Below are 16,720 nucleotides of genomic sequence, written 5' to 3' on the forward strand. Positions count from 1 at the left end.
GTGGTATGTGAAGCCATCGAGTGGCGAGTTCGTTTACGGACCGTGTATTATAGGCAAGCAAACGCATAAGTCCTTTTCTGCCTGCGAGGGTCGACAGTCGAAACGAGTGCTAAAGCTTATTCATTCGGACGTCGGTCGCGAGTTTAAGAAATTTTGCAAGCAAGAAATTTTGCAAGCATAAGGAGACTAAGTGGACCGTGCCCTATACCCACGAGCAGAACGGCTTGAGCGAGCGAATGAACCGGATGTACGTAGAAAAGGTTCGGTCCATGCTTGAGAATAGCGGCGTCGACAAGAAGCTCCGGGGTCGTGGTATCCAGACATCCTTGGCCAATAGCAGTCCTGTCAGTGCGATTGATCAGCGGAAGACTTAAACGCGAACGTTTATGAGCTCTTAGTTAGAGGTTAAAAACTACCATCTAAACTATGAGAAAAAAAACTGTTAAAATGCCGAAAAAAAAATTATTGCTTCGAGAAAAAAGAAAATTTAGCCGAGATTAACAAAGTAATAGCATTCAGCGATTTGAGAAGCCTAAAGCTGGAGAATTTCCCAAAGATGGCCCACACAAAAAGTTGTCTTTGAAATTGTCGTTAGAACAATTTTTTTGAATGAAAAAATACCTACGAATCAAACGACCTTAGGTTCGTTGAAATCAGAGGAGCCAACCTCATCTTTGCCCTCTCTTCACATGTTTTATTTATGAACAAAAATATTCAGCGTTGGCCAGAATAGCCGTGAGCAATTTTTCGAAACAAAATTATTCTCCGAAATCAGATGGTGTTTTTTATAGCAGCATATCTTTCACCCTGCATCTTGAATTTTCTATGTTATCCACTTTCAATTTTTCCTGCAGCTAGAAAAATTTTCTGTCCTAATTAATTTCCCCGTTTATTCCCTTAAGGAGTTAGTCCTTTTTTTCTCTTTAATCCAGATTCTAATAATACCCTTTGTGCAGTTTATATTTCATTGACCTAGAGTTCTCAACATGTGCTTTGGATGTTTTTGAACCTCAATTCGGTAAAAAAAAACACTTTTGGTGTACAGCAGTAGCAAAGAAATAATAAACAATTTTTATTCCTTTCGCGAGTACCTATGGTGTTGAGTCGCATGTTAACAAATATAACTGAACTAAGCATATTACACCACAAGTGCCATGTTTCGATTTTTTCCTGCTCTACGGGGATTCCTATCGTTCTGTGTCAACATTGTCACTCTTGAACCCACAGTCAACTGTTCCATCGGAAACCAAACGGAAGGATGACACGACGACAGTGCAGTTCGCAGCAAACTACAAAGTTTAACCCAGCTGGTAGCTGGAAATGGCTGACTGAATTAGAATCAGTTTTCTTACAACAATGTAAGGAGCATTCCTGGGCTACGACGGGTGACAAGACAACGGCTCAAACGACCGTATATTGTTATGAGACACACACAACAGCAATGAACAGAGGAGGAGCACTTTTATAGAGATGCTGCCGGAATATTGCCTTCCCTCTAGTGGCTGTGACGGTAGTGGGAGTTTTGTCATATGTGTAGAGGGTAGACAATGTGAATAACTGGTGTACTTCCACTGCTTCAGCATACTCTCTACGCTAAGGTAAGACTACTCCGGTAAGCTCAGACTATCGTTTGTTGTCGCAGCAACATGAGAGGAGCCTCTAGCCTGTAAAGTAATGGACCGAACAGGCGAGGGGAAAGAAACCAAGCACCAGCTATTTAGCGCGCGCTTTGTGCACGTTCTAGTCGATAATGTTACGTTATCATATCAGCTCCTGTTTAAGCTGGCGCTTTCGTTAGATGAGAGAGGATGCTGCTACTACAAGCTAGTGTAGAAAAATGTCTTGATCGCTTCGTTCAGTAAACTGATACGATTACTAGATAATGTGTATAACAAGCATTGCTAGTATTATCATTGACCACCGTAATTCCCCTGTATAATTATAATTTTCGTTTGCAGATCTAGTTTTCTTAAGGGACCACCAGAATCTTTCTCACTTCAGAAGTTCGAATTTCTCGAGATGCGGTACAAAGCAACAAAGGTTATTTTCTTCACGTCTTGCTGACCTCCCATGAGATTCACCGGTACCGGTATTATATTGTGCACCGAAGAGTAAAACTCAATCAAAAGTTTTCCCTGTACACGTAAGGTGGGAATCAAATGCACACGAGTTCACCTATCGCAACGCTACGAAGTCGGTCGTCTTCCGGTCGCGTAAAGGGAGTTAGTTTTGATTTATATATTAGCATGGAGTATAAGTATCCATTTAATACACGATAGGATAAAGATATTCGTTGCTGTCGTAAATCCTGCCATATGTTCGTTATATTGTCAGTTCCACCATTGCTTTTCGGAGAGCAGTTTTATTTCACAATGGATTGAAACATCTTAGGTCGGATTACATTGCCGCAAGCTTCGTTGGAAAAAGTAAACGAGAAACAACCTAGCAATCTTCATCGAAAGCATATTGCTACTGTCGGTGCGGCTAGATGATGATTCTCGTGAAACCTCTTCTGCTGGCTGTGGCAGTCTCTGGATGATAATAACAACCAAACGATCGCCTACGGATGAGTAACAGACAAAAGTACACCGCATCCGCGGTTGTTTGCCTCTGAACGAGTTCACTGGAAACAGCAAAAACGAAAGCCTAAACGGCTGCTAAGATAGGCTAAGAACTCAGTAAAATGACACAATAATCATATTTATCCCGTTTCCGAAGCGCTTTCGAGTTGGTAACCAAGTCAAACCAAACAACGGCTCACGGGGGGATTATAGCTTCTACTTGTAAAACTTTTTCCGCCACTTATAATGGGACGATTACGGTGCAAATTTTGCGCGATGCTATTCTAGGCTGTTAGAGTGATTCCCCCAATAGATCCAAACAATAACTTTCAGTCGAATGAGAAATTGAAGCCGTCTGCGTTTGCGATGTCTTTCTATGAACGTTATATAGAAAAGTTGAAGCCATGTATAAATAATTAATAATATAATATATAATAATATAATTAATAATACCATTATTAATTGATCAGTTTTGTATTTTGTTTTCTTAAAATGTGTAATAAACGTTAGGACTTCTAGGACTCATCTGAACCTAGCTTCCTTAATTTGGATGCTTTTTCAATTAATCAATGAATTTCAACAGTCAGCTAAAAATCTCTAAGATGACGAACGCTGAATCTATATAAATCTAAATATGTTTTTTATCAACACCTGAAAGTTCAACAACATTGAAAAATGGCACCTCAATTTAGCGGCATGCTAAGCTAATCCGTTTTACTCATAAAAAACAATGGTCAATTTGTGTAACTGCGGAAATATTTTCTGAAGAAAAAAAGAGTTGGCATGATTCACGAGTCGGTAAATTATTAGAGCTGAACTCGTCTCTTCAAGTGTAACGGAGGACAACTAAAATTTTGTACTTTTTCTACTCTTGTCAAAGAAAATGTAGATGTACTTAAACGAAAATTGATTCATTTCCCATAAAAACGAAAAAAAAAGAATAATAAACATTTGAGAAAGGTTTGTAATTGACTTTCCGACGAAGCTTTTTCATGATGCCGGTGTACGGCCTTCACGTCGACTTTTTGAATGCATCTCTTGATTCTACCAATCAACTATTTGCAGTTCGTTGCTCTCCAGTTATTTAGGGTATAAGTGGGGTCGAGTTATTGTTTAGGTACGTTTCTGTTTCGGATGGAAATGATGGTGTTTTATCTGGCCAAAATACATACCTTCTATCGGTATGGTGTTTTTTAAAAAATGGAATCAAAAACGTCTTGATTGATAGCACAGTGCAACTTTTTTTTTGCCTTGGCTCCTATGTATAATTTTTTGATGAAGTTTGATGCGAAAATAAATTTTCCTGAGTTTGAACATATTTCAACTTAAGGGGCAACAATGGCGCCATTTTGAATTTTTGAGAAACTGGAAATTTTTGAGGTTTTTTCGACGCCATTTTGTTTTAAGACCAAATATCAAAATTCTAAGAGTTTGTCCATATATTAGCTTCCTTTTACCCATCCTTTGAAAAAAAAAAAAAACAGTTCTTAAATCGAACAAAAACTGAGCTCAAAACGGTGATACTACGAAACCGGGTTTGGCATAGTTTTAGTATATTTCACAAAGCGAAATAATATCGATTATTTCTGAGTATTAAAGGTAATGTCAGCAAAATGTCGATTTTGCCCCAATTCCCCTATAATACTAAAATAGGTTTATCTGCTGACATTTTACGTAGATCAGACACCTAACATTCGATTTCTGAGACTTTTTTACTCAAAATAAGATATAATTTGACTACCACTTTAAGATATTAGCGAATTACCATTAATGCTCAGAAATAATCGATATTATTTTGCTTTGTGAAATATGGTAAAACTATGCCAAACCCGGTTTCGTAGTATCACCGTTTTGAGCTCAGTTTTTGTCCGATTTAAGATCTGTTTTTTTTTCAAAAGATGGGTAAAAAGATGCTAATATGTGGACAAACTCTTAGAATTTCGATATTTAGCCTCAAAACAAAATGACGTCGAAAAAACCACAAAAATTATCGGTTTCTCAAAAATTCAAAATGGCGCCATTGTTGCCCCTTAAGTTGAAATATGTTCAAACTCGGGGAAATTTAGTTTTGCATAAAAATACACAAAAAAATTATATATAGAAGCCAAGGCAGAAAAAAAGTCAATTTTTGTTGCACTGTGTAGTCAAACCGCTGGACTTTAACTATGATTTAGACAAGAAGAATGAATTCCTGTCTTCCACCACCCTTCAGACGAATTATTGTTTGCAGGAAATTATATACAGCCGAAACTGGAAGATTTTTGTTTTTAAAATGGTTTGCCGTTGTTTTTTTTTCAAGATTTATGTGCACGCAAAACTTTTCCTTATTACTTTATTAGCAATAGCGCAAAATTGCCTTTTGGGTAACAAACCTATTAATTTAAAGGCAATAAAATTCTTCTCCAGTAAAGTAACAACACATACTGCCATATATTTAGCACGTGTTACGGGAGCACGACTATCTAATAATGGTCGTTTCAACCACATGCAAGATTTTTTCTGTCGAAAACTGCTCCCATTCCATCTCAAGCAAAAAAAATCACACACCATCCCATATGTTGCACATGTTACAAGTTTCTTCAATCTCCAATTCATCCGGTGTGCGTGTATTAGTTCGCATACGGAGTAGAGAAAAAATATGGCAAGAGCTGCCAAGCAGCATTTTCCCCGTCATAGAGTATGCAAACGTTGATGATTTCAAAGACTTGAAATGCGTCGTGAAATGACATCACGATCTGTAAACTGCGTTAGAGAAAAACAAAAACATTCGCTTTCCTGCAAGATATCTAAAACACATACTCATTGGTTCATGGAAACTCATTTGCACCTGTTTGAAAATACAATACTCGTGCCTAACCAGACAATATTCGCAACTTCGGCAACTCTGGTCAGACAGTATTACTTATTTCCATTTCAAGTAAACACTGGGGGACGAAACGAAAGTGTTTCTAATTAGACATTTGAGGTTGACGGTTGAGATTCTGATTATGTGTGGATGAAGGGGACAAAAATGAACCTGATCGTTGCATCAATACAAATGCAGCGAGTGAAGTCTTGCTAACACATGCATTGCGGTGCTTGGCTGTATGTTCTCCTGCAGAAACACATACAAGCGTGTGGCCGTCATAATTTTTATTACTTTTTGTTTGTTACTCTTTGGTTATAATGCGCAGTCATAAGACACAATAAGTAATAAAAAATTGCCCTAAAGTAATAAAATGTTCCCCGTTTGCGTTGGGTGTGCAGTTCAGTTTTCGACGCTATTATGAACAGAATTGAACAAAAACGATATAAAGAGAAGAGATAGAGATTACATATTTATACTCTAATTTCTCTTTGAGCTTGTTGTTGTGAGGGGGGAACTAAGTGATATGTAACCATGATGAGAAGCGTTGTTCCATTAATATTCGAAAATAATGTTGAAGGTTACTGGGACTCAGTTGTAGAGGCAGAGTACCACATCACCGCCAAAACAAAACAACGTGGGTGAAACTGAATCTTTGCTCGATGAACATGTTATGTCAAATTTTTAATTTTAATTAGAGGCAAAAACTAAGGTTTGCTTCAACTAAAAATATGTGGTTATACTAAACAGGACGGTTGGTTTTAATTTTTACAAAGCTGGAAATTATTCGAATTATACCTTTTGTCTTGTTTTCTTCGGGAGTAAAACAGCTTGGATATTCGACGCCGGGAGAAAGGTTGTTTAAATCCTCGTCATTGTGGAGAATCAACTGCAAATGACGCAGGATGACACTCGTTTTATAATCTCTATCAGCGTTCTTCGCTAGTCCCGACATTTCTGCCGCATGGTACTTGGGTTGGGTTTCCATTACCAGCAGACGAAGAATTCGATCTACCACATATTAAAGCCCAGCACGGGATGAGTGGGACTTTGTCTTTCCATTGACTTCACAGTGCAACAAAAATTGACTTTTTTCGATTTTGCCCCAATTCCCCTACAATACATGAATAGGTTCATCTGCTGACATTTTACGTAGATCAGACACCTATCATTCGATTTCTGAGACTTTTTTACTCAAAATAAGATATAATTTGACTACCACTTCAAGATATTAGCGAATTACCATTAATGCTCTGAATAGTCGATATTATTTTGCTTTGTGAAATATACTAAAACTATGCCAAAACCGGTTTCGTAGTATCACCGTTTTGAGCTTAGTTTTTGTCCGGTTTAAGATCTGTTTTTTTTAAAAGATGGGTAAAAAGATGCTAATATGTGGACAAACTCTTAGAATTTTGATATTTGGTCTTAAAACAAAATGGTGTCGAAAAAACATAAAAAATTACCGGTTTCTCAAAAATTCAAAATGGCGCCATTGTTGCCCCTTAAGTTGAAATATGTTCAAACTCAGGAAAATTTATTTTCGCATCAAACTTCATCAAAAAATCATACATAGAAGGCAAGGCAAAAAAATTGTTGCACTGTGCTTTGCTTCCTTTGCTATAATCAGACAATGTACCTAGCAAGTTCGATTAAACGGAATAGCGAATATAAACAAAACTGCTACCTGTATGATGAAAAAACCTGTCTTAAATACCTACGGTGAGTACTGACGCAAAAGCCATTCGACGCGGCGTAGGTGCTGGAATGAAGGAATGCGAAAAAACGGACTCCGTCGCACACTGATACACATGAACGTTATCCGCTACGTACATTACTTTTTCGTCAACATTATAACCATCAATAAGAGTTTCGCTTGGATGTTTAGATGGACCGGAAACAAGCGGCAAAGCGCTGAGTTTAGATGTTTGTTGTTGCCAAGTGTAACTAGCGGACCGGCGGGCCAGCAATGCTGAGACTCCCCTCTACACCGTCTCAGGATCGGCTAATGCTCTAGTGTGCTAGTCAATTAAACGCTTGAACTTCGTCTTAAAAAACTCTTCTTTTTTGCCTGCTTACACTCCCTTAGTTTCTATTGAAAACAGGAAAAACGCATATTTTCTTTATTAAACCAATCTGCTAATCCATGGAGTGGATTCTTTTTAGTTCACTTTAGATTCCTCATAAAGTATAATCCTCAAAAACTCACTTAAAAGCACTAAATTTGATATTATAGTCGGGCATCTGTACTCGAAAACTTAATTAATTCAATTAGAAAACAAAATCCGCGCATTGTTCTATACGGCTACAGCGGGACTCGTTCAGCAGCCAACCAAAGTTTTTTGACGTTGACTAACGTCTATATCGAAGGTGGGCACCTATATTTGAAAATCTAGTAATTCAACCAGGGAAAACCAGGGAAAAGTGGTCAGGTTTTGAGCGCTTATTTTTCAGTCATTTATAATCAGGTTTTCGAGGTTTTGGCATCAATCGATCAGAAATTCTTTTGCGGTTTAAATTGTGTAACAAAAACAAACTATTGTTTGAGATACACTATTGAAAAATTGGTAATTAATATCGATTGTCTAAATCAATCCGCGCAGCCATTCACTATCTCTCTTCCCAAGCACAGTCGACACTAACGGATACAATCGATCTGACTTTGTTGTTATTGTTGTTGTACTTTCTGTTTCCGATGCTTATTTACGTTCCTTGTCATTTCATTAGCTACTTAGCCCCTCCTTCTTTCTAACTAACTGACAAAGCCTTGGTATAAAGGTACCGTTCGAACATTTCACCCCATCAGTTCAGTTTACTAGCAGCAGGCCATCAACACCGATGGCAGTAGGCGAAGTGGATCAGCGGCGGGCAACAACGGCGGTGGTAGTGGTAAGCTGCAGTTCTTACCTCTTTCAGTTCGGCTTCCCTTCGATCTGAGTTGGACTCCACCAGCGGTAATCCGATTCAGACATCGTTGGGTGAATACAACCCGAAACTGAAAGAGACTCGCACCGCCAGCATCCATCATCCAGCGTATGCATATATAGGGTGTGAATATCTGTAGCGTGTAAATATCTGCAGCGTGTGTCCCTAATATATAAGGTGTGTGGCTAGCGTGTGTGGCTTGCTATATAGCGTGTGTGTATGTTTATGGCGTGTATGTATGTCTGTAGCGCGTGTATGCATGTTTATAGCGCATGTGGCACCGCCACCACCACCGGCACCGCCACCGCCCAGTGATGCCACATATACAGATTTATCTGCATTTATACAGATTTTTTGCGTATTTTTCATACAGATATCTGTATATACAGATTACAGATTTTCTGAAAATAATACTGATTTATACAGATTTTTTTGGTTTTCATGGGGTCGTAAATTAAACTATTTAACTATTCGTTTTAATGGATACTATTATTTGTTTTAATGAAATATAAGAATACGGTAGTCAACGTCATGCGGTCGTGTCTTGAATACCACCCTAGCTAATCTAGCTAATCTAGCAAATTTTACTGCATCTAGCTAATTTTACTGCATATACAATGCTAAACGACTCCATAAGAGCATGTAAGCATATTTAGTTTATTTGTTCAATGATTTCGTGAAAATTTGGTGTTTAATCCGTGCATTCTTCGTGAATATCGGCTTAATGAGATGAATAATGGAGCAGTTCCTCTATATCATCATTTAAGTAATTCGCGTAAATCGTAGCATTCTTAACCTATCGGCAGTTTCACCTGTTATACAAGAGAGCAAAATCGTTTGATAATCAAGCCTATGGGTGAAATTAAATTCCGCTTTGAAAAAAGAAAATGTTTCTAAAAATTTTTCATTATTAGCAACGTTTTGGCGAGTGACAAAAAAATAAAGACTATGTCGAATTAATTATTTTGAGGTGATAAAGAGTGCCAATTGCGTGGCACCGGTAAGTTAGTTTATTTATCTTCATTGTGGATTGCCATTTGTCAATGACACAGGTTGATTCTAATTCTGTTATTATTTCTTCACACAGAGCAAGCAAGAAAACAACACACATTAGAAGTGAACACATGCTATCAGCACACGCACAATTAACTATTAGCAGTACCCAAATGGCTGAAAGCTAATGTCCCAGATACGGAATCTGAATCTAAACCTATATGCAGGCAGTCTGCTCGCGAGCTGATCAGAAGAGTCAGTTCTTTGAAAGAACGAAATCCGCTCTCAGGCTCACAGGCAATCCGTTCGTGATCAAGACTTTCGTTGTTACATGTCACAAGCATACCAAGATAAACGAATTCGTCAACCACTTCAAATCGTTCCCCATCTATCAGGTGGAGCACCAGCACCACGGGGACTCCTACGCTCTCTGCTAGCTACCATGTTCTTAGTTTTGGCAGAGTTAATGACAAGTCCCAATCTCGCTGCTTCCCTCTTAAAAGGTACGAAGGCTTCCTCCACTGCCCTGCGGTCGATAACGATGATATCGATGTCGTCCGAAAAAACCAAGAAGCATGTGAGATTTCGTGACGATCGTACAGTTTCTTTCCACGTTTGTTCTTCGGACTGCACCCTCAAGAGCGATGTTGAACAGTAAGTTAGAGAGCGCATCCCCCTGCTTCAGTCCATTCAACGTTACGAACGCGGCTGATGTCTCGCCAGCTATCCGCACGCACGAATTTGATCCCTCCAGTGTCATACGACTCAGCTTTATTAGTTTCGTAGGGAAACCGTGTTCCAGCATGATCTGCCACAGCTCGTTTCTTTTCACTGAGTCGTATGCCGCCTTGAAATCCACAAACAGATGGTGAGTCGGTAAGTTGTATTCCCGGAACTTATCGAGGATCTGCCGCAGGGTGAAGATTTGATCCGTCGAAAACCAGCCTGGTATTCGCCAACAATAGATTCCGTTAACGGTCTCAATCTGAAGAACAGGATACGGGGGAGCACTTTATATGCGGAGTTGAGCAACGTAATGCCTCGATAGTTGCAACAATCCAATCGATAGATAGGGCATATGAGGCCTTCCAATCAGTCTTCGGCATTTGTTCATCCGCCCAGATCCTTAGTATTATCTGGTGGAACGCTTAGTACAGCCCCTCGCTTCGCGCTTCTCACGCAATAGTCGAATATGTAGTGAAGGTATTTCTTATTATTATTATGTCGTTTATTTAGTTGTTCGTGGTAACGTTAAATTAAGCTTTTCTTCATAAACAAGCAATTTTCCCCTTGATTTTGCAACAGGAATTAAGTGTTTTGCCGAATATTTTCCATTGTGCTCTCTATGAAAATCTCATCATTAAATATTTTTGTTTCGATTAAAGTCCGGAGATGTGAGAAAAACAAGAAAAAAAAGTTTGGCAGTGGTAGTATGATGATATAAATGTAGACGAAGTTTTATATTAGTATTATATGTTGTTCGTAATCTAATTTTTACTGTGGTGTTTTTTGTTTAATAAAAATAAAAGCATTAAATAAATAAATTTTTCTGGTTGCACTGGATTTTGCGTAAGGCAGACGAACATAATTTTCAACCGGGGATATGTTTCATAGCAAAGAAGAAGAAAAAGAAGCCACTTGGCCACTCTTCTCTTACATACGGAGTAGAGAAAAAATATGGCAAGAGCTGCCAGGTATATTTTTGTCTCTTTTACACAGTAGCTAAACGTTGATGATTACAAACAGTTCCTAAAATCACATCACGATAGATCTGTAAACTGCGTTAGGAACACACCAACATTTGCTTTCTTGCGAGCGGATGCAAGCCATGTTGGAAACACGCTTATCGCTTCATGAAAATTCATTTGGGGTTGTATATATAAAACTCGTGCCCATCTAGGCAACACATATTCGCATTTCCTGCAACTCTGGCATTCGGTACTACATATCTTGATTTCAAAGTAAAAAGTGGGGAACTAAACCGTGGTGTTTCTAAGTAGACATTTAATACAAGGAAGCTACAGGAAAGATTCTGCATGCATATATGCATATGTGTAAAAAAAGGAGACTGGAATGAATTAGATCGCGGCATTAATACAAATGCGGCGAGGTAAGACTCGCTAAAATGCCTTGAAGTTCTTGGTTGTACATTCTACTGCACACACGCATACAAGCGCGCAGCTGTCTTTTATTTCATTGCATTTAGTTTGTTTTTTTTTTTGTCTAATGCGAAGTCATAAGACACAAAAAGTAATAAAATATTGCTCTAATGTAACAAAATCTTCTCCGTTTGTGTTAGGTGCAGTCAATAGATGTTTAATTTGATTTAGACTGACACTGAGAGTTTTGCCTGATATTTGGCATTGTTTTCGAAATAGATGTGTAACAAGGCTCTACATCTGTCAATAGTACAATAGTTAGCGTCCAAAAACCATAGTTTTACGCGTTTTGGTGGACGCACAGCTAATTTTCTTATCTATTCCTGCAAGAATGAAAGAAATTCGTTGAAAACTGACTGAGTTTTAAATATTTTAAAGAGGACAATATCCGTGACGCTCACGATGTTTCCGCTTTTTCAATTTGCACTCGTAGCATATCATATTTGATAACCAGTTTCTAATCAGCGATTGATCATAATCAACTGAAATTTCCAAAAGAACTATCGAAATAATGCTTGGGATTGGCAAATCGTTTTACAACCGAATCTGCTGCATTATTCATAAGTATCACGAGAATATGAAAGCAGAAAGATACAGTTCTGAATCTGCCGAGGTCTTCATTTTACAAACTCGTGCACGATATGGGTACTTTACGGTCTCTGGGCATCCGGCCTCCGAGAGACAATATATTTGAAATAAGGTTAGGCAATATTCAAGTGTTTAACTAGACACGATTCTACCAGGCCTCTATCAGGTCCTTTTGATTGGCTGTTGAAAATGCAAAAAATACACATTAGTCAGTTCAGAGCTGCCATCTCTGATTTCAAATCTGGCTCATTTGATGTACTCTACTTGTCCTATTAATAACTTGGACTTCAAACGATTAGTCGCTTTCATTTTCTATTTGACCATCCCAAATAAACAGTCCACAATATTGGAATCTTGAGATGGCCGGAGCTAGTTAGGTTGCTCTTTCCAGATTGCCCCATTTTATGCCCTTGGCAGAGTTAATATGGGTATTGATGTCGAGCTCGTAAACGAATACCCAGCCGTAAAAATACTCACCTCCATTGACGAGTAATGGTAGATACACAGTTTACGGCTGGGTATTCGTATACGAGCTCGATGTGGAGACCCCTAATGTCTTTTCAGACGTAAATATTTTTATATATTTTTATCAATTTCAGCCGTCGTATCTGTCTGTTTTTTCAATTTTAAAACCTCCTGGCGATACATTTTTTTGCTCCAATGCCTTAGTAAATATCATTTAGCATGAGTAATAGATTCAGGTCGTTTATTGACCGGAATATACCGGCAACCCCAGCACCAGCAAGATAATTAAACCACATTCTTGCATATGTTCTCAGCCGGTCATTGATTGGTTGGCCAAACTTCAACCGTACAATAATTTATTCAAATAATCATAAAGCAACAAACTCTCGACTGTGCATCAAAGTTCCAGATTCTCACATTAGACTGCCTTGTTTTCAGCACGTTAGTAGGAAATAATAACAAAATTAGGTCTATTTTTAGTCGCCGGCTAGAAAGAACGATTCGTTTGCGTTATTTATGCTCAGTTTGATTGCGTTGGAAAAAATAAACTATGTAGCAAAACAAACCCAACCTGCTGACACTCAAGAGGCGAATACATCCAAAACTATCTGGTAAAGTGGCCCGGTACGCGTTTCACGGTAGTCTACTGATGTTATCATCTTATCAAGAAGAGTACAAAATAAAATGATTGCCATAAAAATTCATACGCTCCGAGCAGTCGGAGATTCTCATCGGACTCGCGCAATCAGGCTTCCGACTTGATGGTCAGTAAACAAGTGAGAAAAAAAAAACTGTATGAAATTTATAGACCGAGTGCTGTCGCTCTCAGCGGTGCGCTCAAGTGTCTCGTCGGGTAGTAATCACTTTCGTGGTGCAAGATCACCGTTTTTGGTGGCGTTACTCGCGTGTCTACCTTTGAACTGCTGCGGCTCAAATAGCGTACGATTTGAATGAGCAGAGATTTGTTGTGACGTCTGGACATATCACCAGCGAGCGCTAGTCTGTTGATTGATCGGGACTCCGAACGCGGTCGCTTAGTGGCACGATAGTTACGGGCGGTAATTGATGTGAATTGTTGTTCTTTCCAGTCGCTAGATGTGTACCTACATTCGCGGCGTGTTTTGAGAGCAATCAATGAAATCAATCGTACGTCAAAAGGGCACATTTTGCAGAATCAGTTTGTTTATTGTGGTGTTTGAAGAATGCAACCAGGAGAAAGTAAACAGCGTGCTGTTTCCTGCTAGACTGTATAAACATCTAACATTGTCAATACGCAGCGGTTGATTTCTATTAACCAGATTAGTGGTGAAATCGCAACCGATCAACAAATCAGATGACGTCCGTTTTTTTACCCAATGGATGACATCAAAACTAATTTCGCATTGTGCAAGGAGATGAAGCTTTTTGATATGCTGTATAATGAACTTTGTAATCAGATGGATATCGCATGCGATGAGACATTTCAAGTGACAAGATGATTGATTAAATTTAGCAAACCTATTGATAAAGAGTGCGGAAAATCACGATGACACGCAAAACGATGAATACGGGTTTGGATGCGCTCAGCAAATTTGTCAGATTACTTCTGGATAACTGAAAAATTTCCGATACGTATCGTACCCATTGTGTCTATGTTCAGCTAGAAATCAGAGCCCTAATCTTCGCCGCAAATGGCTTCTAATGATGTTGTTTTCAATTGTTGGAAAGCTGAAACTACACGCGCTTGAACTGTTAGTATATAATCATTGTTATCATGTAGCAGAATCTAGCAAACTGCATAATCACTTTCTAGGCGAGATAATGGTACGAGAAGGTAGCAATACCGATGGAAAGATGGCTTTAATAAGTGTATTTGGTATCAATTTAAAATAATGAAAGCATCAACACATATTGCATAAGCATTGTGCAATTAAACTTTAAGCCAAATTAGTGTTCTATCAATCCTTGTCAGACTAAGGACTTGCTTTGTGTTGAATACGTAATCTCTTTTAATTAGTGATCGAATCCCATCAAATTACGCTTGCTATCTGGAAATACTTTTATTTCTGTCAGGAAAAAACCGAATATGAGAATAAATGAGTTGTAAAAAATTTATACGTAGGCTCTATTACTAGCAGAGTTGTTTCTATTTTCGTCAGTAGGTATATGATTTTTCGTCAACAGAAAAATGAGAATGTCAGCTCTACTCTCATCTGTAAGACGTCATCAGTCCCTTGTTCTTTTAGACGGATGATATCAGTTCTGAAAATGTTGAAAAACCACTTAAGAATGCTTGGAAAGCAAGTCGTACAATGTTGTTGTGGCTTATACGTACTGGTTTTCTATGTGAGATCAAATTTTTTTACCCAATCTGTGTTAGTAATGATTTTTGTTCAGCACGAACCAATTGAACAAATTAAATATTTCATTGCTGCTGTATTTAAACGCTTTCTCATTAAAGAAACATTTGGAGAGTCTTCCCGTTGACTAGTGAAGTTCAACGGAAAAGCTTTGTCATTTTTCTATTTGTGTTTAATCCACTTCATCCAGGATGAAACTACTAGATACTAGAACATTAAATCTTCGAAGAGTACACAGAATGAAAAGATAAAAAAAATCATATTTATTCTAAAAGATAAGCGTGATAAGACATCCTGCTACTGAAGCTGCTTGTGTCTGTTTGCACTTGAATTTCGGTTTCGGTACCATATTCGTAGAATTATACACAAAATTGAACTGGAGTTTCTTTATCTATAATTGGAAATATATGTTCCAGTTATGGCTTCATAATTTCATTCCACGCCAGCACCTGGTTTGCTTTATTTGCTTCTATTCAAGAGCGGAGAATTAAAATTCATCTCGGTAAATATTTTTCAACACAATTTCAATATTTACCGTGCTTCTATGTGGCTCATCAAGAAACAATGAAAATATAATCAGTCGAACCCCGACCAAGAAACCGGTTCTAGCAAAATCAATGCTGAATTAAATGCAGACTACATTAATAAAACATATTGAGGAATGATAATTAGATTTGAAACCTAGCACAAAGATTGTGGAGAAAAATGCTCAAACTTTCGTTGGTTTTATAGATACCTTCACTTCTGAGTCACGATGCCATTCACTTTCGAAAACACAAACTCAAATTCGTACACTATTTCACTGTCAGGCATACACTGTTTTCCCTTGAACATGTCACCGCACAAGCTATGACCGCAATTCCCCAAAAGCGAAAGCCACCAAGTTAATCCAATTATCTCCTTAAAATGCGATTCTAAACATTACACTACAATATCTTGCAATCTCCGCACAAACAAACGCACGGACTGGCTGTTTGCTCATTCCCGACCGGTAAATAGATACCGAGCAGCACAAAACCACAGGTCTCCGGCCGCCCTTGTCCAAATTGCCGGTCGCGTCGCCGGTTGCAACAGCACGCGCCAAACGCACCCAACGAACGGACGAGAGGACTACGACGTGGTGCTACACTATCCTGTACTTGCTCGTACCTACTAACATCTATCTGGTATATCGCCTACCATGCGGTGATGATGGCGAAACGCGCGCGCGATCTCACCACGGCACGAGCGACCGGCCCAAGTATGCAGATTCCACGGCAGCCATCTGACCACTGATAAGAAAACCAAAGAGAGAATTCTTAGTGCCATCGTAGTATCGCCTGCCGCGCTAGCAAAACAGAGCGGGAGCGAGAGCCGGAGAGACCACGGCTATTAGTAGAACAACTGATGGGAATCTGAATCTTTCTCACCATCGCTGACGTTATCGTCAGCATCTTCATCGAACATCACACAGATTAGAGGGTAGTATGAGAATTTTGAAATAATCTCACCGTCGAGAGATTCTCCTCGAAATATCCATCGGTTAAAGGGATGCAACAGGTTATCGAGGCAGAAAAAGAACGATACGCGAATATCAAACAAGAGTTTCTGTCTTGTTGATTCAAAAGGACATAAAAAATCGCACAACGTTTTGTATGTGAGCATTATAGGCTGGAAATAACAAACATGACCCTTGTATTACCTTGGGGCTCATTTTTCAAACGCGCTGCTAGATGACGGAAAGAAAAGTTTTGCTATCATGATAAGTTAGAAATGACGGATTTGGAACAAACACCATCAAATTTTGAAGCAAAACGATTGTTCAGGTGATATCCAAAGGGAGTAGAAGATAATAAAAAAAATGTA

The 16,720-nt window shown here is 38.7% G+C and overlaps 1 protein-coding gene across 16 annotated transcripts in view; it reads right to left on the reverse strand.

Moving 5' to 3' along the window:
- LOC129722291 (diuretic hormone receptor-like) overlaps positions 1-16,135 on the reverse strand; it is a 69,897-nt gene extending 53,762 nt beyond the window's left edge. For 11 of the 16 annotated variants that reach the window (XR_008727583.1, XR_008727582.1, XR_008727581.1 and 8 more), the window contains exon 1: positions 15,612-16,135. The gene's annotated coding sequence lies outside the window, so the exon portion shown is untranslated. The remainder of the gene's footprint in view (positions 1-15,611) is intronic. The other 5 variants (XM_055675627.1, XM_055675622.1, XM_055675624.1 and 2 more) reach the window with 4 other exon arrangements.
- Positions 16,136-16,720: the final 585 nt, after the last annotated feature.

This window comes from Wyeomyia smithii, chromosome 2 (genome assembly GCF_029784165.1).
Source record: "Wyeomyia smithii strain HCP4-BCI-WySm-NY-G18 chromosome 2, ASM2978416v1, whole genome shotgun sequence".
Lineage (NCBI taxonomy): Eukaryota > Metazoa > Arthropoda > Insecta > Diptera > Culicidae > Wyeomyia > Wyeomyia smithii.